Genomic DNA, 9220 nt, shown 5'->3' on the forward strand with positions numbered 1-9220 from the left:
TTTCATTCTATTTATAGCTACTTATAATACCAGAATCACAATGGTATGATGTCCTAAAAAGTTTTAAAATGCCAGATCAAATTTATACTTTTAATTCCAGTTGTTCAAATGTCTGTTCTTTTCCTCCAAATCTGCCTACAAGAAGTTGATTCATTTTTTTTTATATCATTAAATGATCTTCTACCGAAAAAAATAATTCCGAAATAATGGCAATGAATTTGGTGCCCATTTCAAAATCTCATCATTTTCAAATTTTGCTGTTTTGTGACCGACTTTTTGAAAAAAAGGGGCCTTTCATATGTTATGTCTGATGTTCGGGAGAAGTTTCACATACATAGGCCATTCATCCATTTTCACCATTTCTCCGAAACGTCGATCCGAGGGAAGGGCCATTTAATTTCTTTTCAATTCTTTTCTCATCTGTAGCCAGGTTTTTTTAATTGAAAAAAAGGGCATCAAAATAACTATATCAAATTAAATGTTCTTGGCATAACTGTCCTAACGATTCACTATGTACATATATAGGTATTCCAATAACTTATGATAGCTAATCTTTTTTTTCTAAAGCACCTTTCATATTCATTCTTTTTCTAAGAATTCATTCTAAGAGTATATATAGTGCTTATCATAGAAATCACACTTTTTGCCAGACTACATTTTTCCACATTCATCATTCTCAATTGCAATAAGAGAACCAAAATGAAATATACATGGATACTACATGATATTTAGAAATAGTTTGTTTTAATGTTTGACATCACCTTTGATTCACAAGGTATATTTACATCACAATTCATTTATCATTCATCAATGTATAACAGAAAAAAAACCCAGACAACACACAGTACATAATATATTTGCACCCTTTTCAATGTGATATACAAAAATAAATCATAGCTGCAGGTGATATCAATATAAAATACACATCGAGGTAACTGGATCGCAAATTCAATAATCTTCATTATTTACACTAAAATTGCAAAATCAAATCTAACTTATTATATATACTGAAATTGCAGGATTGAATGAATAGATTGATTTTTTGAGCAGCAATTTAATTTTAGTCTACAAACTATATACCTGTTAATGGCTGAAAGCACATAACTCTAAACCTTAAGAATGGTAATTGTAGACATTGTTTTATCGATCAGTCATGGTAATAAACAGGCAAACAACTTAAGCTAGTATGGGGAAATACAGGTAAAAAAGTAAAACATAGTTATCTTGCTCATACAAACTAATTTCCCCTCAATAGTCTAAATATGAATACATTTTAGCGTTACACCATGAAATGAAATCCTTCATTTCATAATTCATACGGTATCTCCCATAAGGAGAATAAAAAAATCATTACAAGTATGTTTTATCATGAGTTGTGAAGGTGTTTATTTGCAAGCAAGCACCAGAAGATTTGTATGAGAGATGAACGCAATGAATAAAACCATTTATTTTCTTACACTGACATTTCCTCTGATACACCCTCTTAAAGCCTTAGATAAAACTGTAAAACATTAATAAATACAAAAATAAACTCAATTGATGAATCAGACAGGCAAATGGGAATGAGATATTATGCAAGCAAGATATGAAAATGTCTTGTCTTTACACAAATAAATCTACAAAGATAAAGAATAGTTTTTTTTTTTTTTTTTCAACTTAAATTCTAAACATATTTTCTATTTAAACAAGATACAATTAAACTACTAAGAATGTAGAATTATAATTAACCTAAGGGCCAACACTCAAACAATACAATTTAAAATATAAATTTTCTTACAAATAATAAAAAACACAATCATATCAGATTCAAAGCATGTATTTTAGGCACTGGAATATGGCATGTAATTTGATTACGTGGTTAAAAAATAGGCAAGATTAATATCTCTAATTAGATTATAAATGTAGTTAATTTTCCTTTATAAACAACAACTTATTAAAAATTATCAATTTGCTAAACGAACATTTTAGGGGCAGCTAATAAAACTTTAAGTAAAATGATACATTATCCCTACTGGAGCAAAACAATAGATATTTAAAAATTTTGCAATTTAAAACTTAAAGAGGGAATTTGTTCGTTCCAGTTTAATATTAAACTTGAAGATAGTAATGATTTGTGTTATTACACACTCTCTAAAAATAACTAGCACTAAAATAACAAGGAGTAATCTCGTATCAGATGATAAATCATGGCTAGCTTTTAAAAATGGTATTGACTTCAATTTCTCTACATTCATTTCTCAGGGTGCAAAGAGTGAAATTAAACTATTTGTCAAAAAGATGAATTCATTAAAAAAATATAATTTTACGCTCCCTTATACAGCTACATTAAAAATAATCAAATGGAAAGATAAAAACATGATGATCATCCCATATGTCCAAACTGAGAGCCCATTCCTAGGTCCCTATTGAGCACCTGTATAGGAGCTAACATTTCCCTCATCATTAATCCAGATGATTATGATCCCTCAAAGAAAAACCCCAAAGAGCATTGACCTTTTGGTTGACTTTGTGAAATATCCTGGTACATGCATGGACTGGTGCTCCCTCCTCTAACTTCTGCTACTTCAAACTTGATGCATTAAGTTAAGTCAAATATTCATTGGGTCAAATATTTGTCCACACCAGTCCATTTACTAAGCCCCTCCAAATTTCAGGGGAATATGTAACCTTTATGAATAATTCAAGTTAATCACTATCTGTGATATATTTGGGGGGATTGCTCAATATGCCAACAGAGGGAAAGTGGCATAGCCTGCCTGCTTTCATGATATTTGGAAAAAGGATGGGATAGGGTGGGGTGGGAGCTGATGTTAGTTCAAATTAAGGATACGCATGCGAAGTAGAAGCAAGTAGCATAATATGGTTATTGTATTCATTCAGTAATATTAATAATAATAATAATCCGCTTTTATATAGTGCTTAATACATCAGAATGATGTCTCTAAGTGGCAATGATTAGACAAAATGATCATATGCCCAACTTGAGTGAGTTTCGAACCAAATGACCGTTAGACAAAAGTGACAGGCAAAATATTGGATTAACTGGGAATAAGGCTGGCTAGAATTGTATCAAATAGATAAAGAAGTATACAGTAATTGCTGCAAATGAAACAAAAGTTAATGAACATCCATTCTCAGAATTAATACTTAATAGTATGATATAGGGAAAACATATGTGTCTGCAAGAAGATAACAGCTTTTAAACTATCAAAAACTTGGGTCATAATGATTATACACCTTGCAATGGCAGTGATCTATAAATTCAATGGGTCAAGGGTTTATTTAAGGTCACCACTTTTAAAAAAGGATTTTTTTCATACTTTAAATGAACAAAAAAAAGGTCTATAAAAAAAATCAAGGTAACTTTTGACTAATTCATGAACTTATAAAAAAATAATGGACAATACTTAATATTTGTAATAAAGATATGAGGTTGCTTTGACAAACTTCAGTATAATATAAAGTTAAAACGTTGATATAATATGTTTCTTGTTTTTAACAGTTTATATAAAAAAGTACTAGTGAATATTTGTGCATCCATGATTGTACATTTACACATAATCAATATTTTATGACACTGAGCTTGTGATATATAACTCAATAAGGCAACACTGAACATGATATAAACAGGTGATATATATATATATAAACATGTACATACATGTGCTCTGTAATACAATAAGTACTCTTGTAAATCACATACGTATTTGATCATTTTAAATCAAATTAATTGATTAAAAAAGAAATATCATTCATCTCTGTTTCATATTAAACCATTAAATGGAATCAAAACATAGGGCAACCATTGGATGGAATAACATTTTTTTTTAAAGAAAATAAAAGCCAGTCAATCTAATTTCCTTTATTAAAGGTCAAGTCCACCCCAGAAAAATGTTGATTTGAATAAATAGAGAAAACCCAAACTAGCAAAACGCTGAAAATTTCATCAAAATCAGATGTAAAATAAGAAAGTTATGACACTTTAAAGTTTTGCTTATTTTTCCCAAAACAGTGATATGCACAACTCAAAAGAGACAGTCGATGATGTCCCTCACTCACTATTTTTTTTTTATTGTTTGAATTATACAATATTTCATTTTTTATAGATTTGACAATAAGGACCAACTTGTCTGAATCATAAAGTATTAAACATTGCTCATTCCACATGTTCAGGGAGGAATTAATCACTGTTTCACTTGATAATGTGGAGAAAATTTGAATATTTCATATTTCATATAATAAAATACAAAAGAAATAGTGGATGACGTCATCAGTCTCCTCATTTGCATACCCACCAGGATGTGCAAATAACTGTTTTGTGAAATTAAAGCAAGACTTTAAAATGTCATAACTTTCTTATTTTACATCCGATTTTGATGAAATTTTCAGTGTTATGCTTGTTGGATTTTTCTCTTCTTACTCAAATCAACTTTTTGTTGGGGTGGACTTGTCCTTTAAGTGGATACATATACTATTATATATATGATTAATGGCAGAACACTTTATTACAACGGTTCAATTGGGAAGATAACAAGAGGTAAAGTGCACTGTTTTCAACACAGATAAATAACAATTTGGACTATACCTTCAGGAGGGAAAAACAGAACGATAAGCTGGTCTACAATGAAAGTGTTTTCAAATCAGATATGGTATGAAATTACAAATATTGTTTAAAAAATAAAAGAACAGTGCTTTATTTTAAAAGGTGAGTTGTGGCAATTTGGTAGCTGTTTTCAGTGGGTTATTATATTAAACCCTTAATCTCACTGTGAGCAGATTTAGTAAATAAGCTGCAATTAAGTCGGTTTGTAGCACTATTCAAAACTGTTAACAATGAAAAGGCTGCATATACACTGTGTGGAAGGGAAACTCTCCCATGACATGACGTTCAATAGTCCATTTAACTATTGATATATATCAGAGGTTAGGCACCAAATATATTGCTGGCATACAGCTGGTAATCAAAGATATCTCCACCTGAAATCTGAACTTTGAGGGCAAATTTACTTAAATTTCAAGAAGAATAAGAGACCATGTAAAGCACCTCTTGTACCCTAATATCCCACCAGCATTTTCTTATTTCAAAACAATTATGCAATCTGACAAAGACTTACAAACCATTTGAATCACCTTTTGGTGCAAATTTACAAGATTTCACTACTGGCATCTATCATTAGAGGTTAGCCAGCACTGGATATTTTGCTGGTATACAGCTGGTAATCAAACATTTCTCCAGAAAGTACCACCTGAAATCTGAATTTTGGGAACAAATTTACTTCAATTTCATGAAAAAAAAAAGATCAGCCAGGGTAATAATATCAGAGCTTTGTTTCCTCAGGCAAAAAAAAGAAAAGCTTTATAAATCCAGCTATTATTAATGATACTATTATCATTATTATTGTTATCATGTAAAGCACTTTTTGTTCTCGAAGTAACTACCTGCAATCTGTAATTAAAGTAGTCTTACCAAGACTACCTAACTCTGTGAAACACCGTTTGCACACTAATGCATCATCAACAGCGATCAAGTAAATCTTACAAAGACTAATAGATCAGTGAAATGTGTCCAGCAATACAGCACACATTAGCCAATAAGATTTTCTGATTAAATCAGATATTGAGTCATATTTATAGAAAATTCTACAAATGTTTAATCTGTCATTGACGTTGGAATGGTTGTCAGAGCATTATCATTATTAGCATTATTAACTGGAGTGCACCAACATAGGCACACACAGTCTGGCAAGTCTAATGAGTTGTCAACATATTTTTTTTAACAAAGATATATGAAAATAGTATCATAATGTTGTTACAAATCTTCACTAACCAGCTAAGTTCCATTCACATTCTCTGCAAAATGACAACTTTTTTTTATAATGGATCAACAGTGTATACATCATTTGGCTAATTTTATTAAAAAACAAGCATTAGTCAGCTTTTGAGTTGTTGTTTGAGTTAATAAATGCAAGGATGTTAACCATAATGTGAAAAATAGATGAAGAGGGAGACCTAGTAAAATGAGGTGGGACTAAAACACACTTCAAGAATGCAAACTGCTATAAAACAAAATTGCACAGAGGAAACTAACAATAATCATGGAGATCTTTCACATTCACAAGTGTATCAGGAAGATGGTGTAAATGGGTAGGTTTTCACCCTAAAATAATTAATTTTTGGGGTAAATTCTGCAGGAAAAAAAAGGCATGACAGCTCTTCTGTAGGGCCACTACACTTTGGGAAATTATTAAGACTACTTTGCTACTACGCTCCCATATACACTCGGCAAAAAAAGTTCTTGGACACTTAGAAAACTTAAAATATTTCATATAGATATTTGATTAAAGGCAAATTATTGTATGTCAACATGACCAGACAATATTCCTCTTCCAGTATAACATGACATTTTCATGTTAACAGTCATGCATGGGCGATTAAATGCTTTAAACAATAGCAATGTCAGTGAAAGAAAATTGCAAGAAATGGATCAGTCAGTGCATGGCTGGTTACAGGCATTAAACAATAGCAATGTCAGTAAAAGGAAATTGCAATAAAACGATCAGTCATTCTTTCAGTTGTGAAAGTTTATGTGGCATAAATATCCATTAAATGATAAAAGCAAACTTAAAGTCAAATACCACTCTAAAAGAGAAGAGAAAGTTATCCACCTTGGATGCATCACTATTCCACTGGAATTTTAAGTCAAAGTTAGTCGATGAAAAAAATGTCAAATTTCAGTATCTTGGCATAAGCAAAAGAAAATTCAATATCTCGTTTGTCCACCCTGGCTCTGAATGAGTGCAGCACATCAACGTCGCATGCTTTTGTCACAAGTCGGCGAATTCGCTCTGGGGTGATTTTGTCCCATTCTTCCAGGAGATAACGCCGACATCTTGAAGAGTGTCTCCTGGTTGAATTCTTTGATTGACCAATTTTCCTAGCTGATCCCACAAGTGTTCAAGCGGGCCATGGATCCAAGCGCTGAACATTGTGGTCATCCAGAAATCTTTGGACAATGTTCGCTCGATGGGGACAACCCCCTGTTGAAATTGTTGAATGTATGCCTACAGGATGGCCATGATCATTAGCTTTTGAATGGTCCATTTCTTGCAATTTTCTTTTACTGACATTTCTATTGTTTAACTCTTTGCCCGCCACGTACACTATCCCCTCTGCGCCACATTAATTTTGGGGTGCCACATTCAGAGGGGGTTTGCGTGCACTGTCTTATTCAACTCGCAATAACTTTTTACTAGTTTGTCGTATTGAAAACAATTGTGTAGCAAAGTTTTAGAGAAATGAATAATCTTGCCAATGGTATCATTTTTGTTATGTATAAAATCATAGATTTTGAGAATTTTAACTTTACATTCTGTTTCCAATTTTTCGTTTAGGAGGGTATTTTATACCTCTTATATTCAATACTTCCTAATGAAGGTTAAATTTCTAAGTTAGTCCATTGAAAAGATGTGTTCTTTAGCTTTCATTACATACCAAATCCATGTCTTTATGGTCATTATGAGCTAAGCAGTTTAGGATTGAAATGGGGCATTCAAAAAGAGTAAACTGACAATGAACTAAACTCTTCTATTGAAATTGTCGCTGGCTACTTCTCAATAGACTTCCCGTCCTGGGAGACTTCCCGTCTATTGATACTTTGATCCCCTTATTATTATAGGGAGGTGGCAATTTGTATCATTCTTTTATTACAAGGAAAGCAGTGCAAGCTATTGAAAGCTCATCTAAATATATTAAAGCAGGTCAAAAAACTCAATTTTACCCGAAAAATCTCTATGTAAACAACGTCGGCGAAAGCTATAACACGAAAGCTAGATTCGTAAACAATGCAATACACGCGTCGCTATTGTATGTGTGTGCACACAATTACAATTAAATGCGTTCCGTATGCATTTTGTGCGAACTGTGACTTGAGTCATCGTTGGCAGTCCGCTGTATGTGCCGCGAGTCGTCCGTGGCGGGCAAAGAGTTAAAGCATTTAACCGCCCATGCATGACTGTTAACATGAAAATGTCATGTCATACTGGAAGAGGAATATTGTCTGGTCATGTTGACATACAATAATTTGCCTTTAATCAAATATCTCTATGAAATATTTTAAGTTTTCTAAGTGTCCAAGAACTTTTTTTGCTGAGTGTAGTATGATCTAATGATTATACTTATTCATTTCTACTGGTATTCACCTGCAGGAAGATTACCATTTCAATGAAGAGTCACTTGATGATACTATAGGACTCAAATTACACACCATATCATTTACATACAAAAAATTATACGATGGATCAGACTGATTTAGAGGAAGCATGTGTGAATGTATGTGATTTCTCGAGAATATGATGCCCATGGACGTACACATATGGACAGCTTTCGGATGATGAATTATGGTGTTGTTGGCTGTCCAGTGCCAATAATGATTGAAATTTCACCATTCAGTGCTGTATTAACTTTTACATATCATGGGCTTGTTAACTACCACTGACCACCATCATATTTGCACATTAATTTGATTATATGCTCATTAGCAAGGACACTAAAGCACAATCACTAATTTGCAGACAGAATATGACGACAGATCCCCCTATATTGATCACACACATAATTCAATAGTACTTTCGATGAAAAAACCCCCAAACATTGCAGTATTATACTTTGACAATTGTTCAGGTAGTAGATGATAAAGCATGTACCAACGTTTTCATTTCTGACAGACACATCATGCCTTGTCTGTCTGAATGTTTTCTGATTTAAATATGAAAAATAAGATTCTATTTGCAAAAATGATGCAGTATATTTATATAATTTCTTGGACTTAATTAGCTTGGGGAAAATATTATGTTACCATGTTATTGAATTAAGTAACAAGGTGCTTTCATATTTGATAGAAATATATTTCTACAAGCTATAGGATAATTCACCAACTTATTTGTGTAGCATTGTCATCTATGAATTGCTTCAACATGAAGAGGTTATAATCTTTCAAACATAAATTTGTTCATAGCAGCTATGTTTTTCCCCTTGCACCATTTTACATAGACAATAACAAAATCGTCTTATGAAAGTAGGAACTGTGCAACAGTATTTGTATTTGTCGATGGCTATGTATCTAATGCCCACAGACAATAAGCGCCTGAAAATGACATAGACCAATGAAAAACAAAATGGAGCAACCCACAACCTCTGTAAATAGTAGGAGATAATAATAATA

This window comes from Lytechinus pictus, chromosome 3 (genome assembly GCF_037042905.1).
Source record: "Lytechinus pictus isolate F3 Inbred chromosome 3, Lp3.0, whole genome shotgun sequence".
In the NCBI taxonomy this organism is placed as follows: domain Eukaryota; kingdom Metazoa; phylum Echinodermata; class Echinoidea; order Temnopleuroida; family Toxopneustidae; genus Lytechinus; species Lytechinus pictus.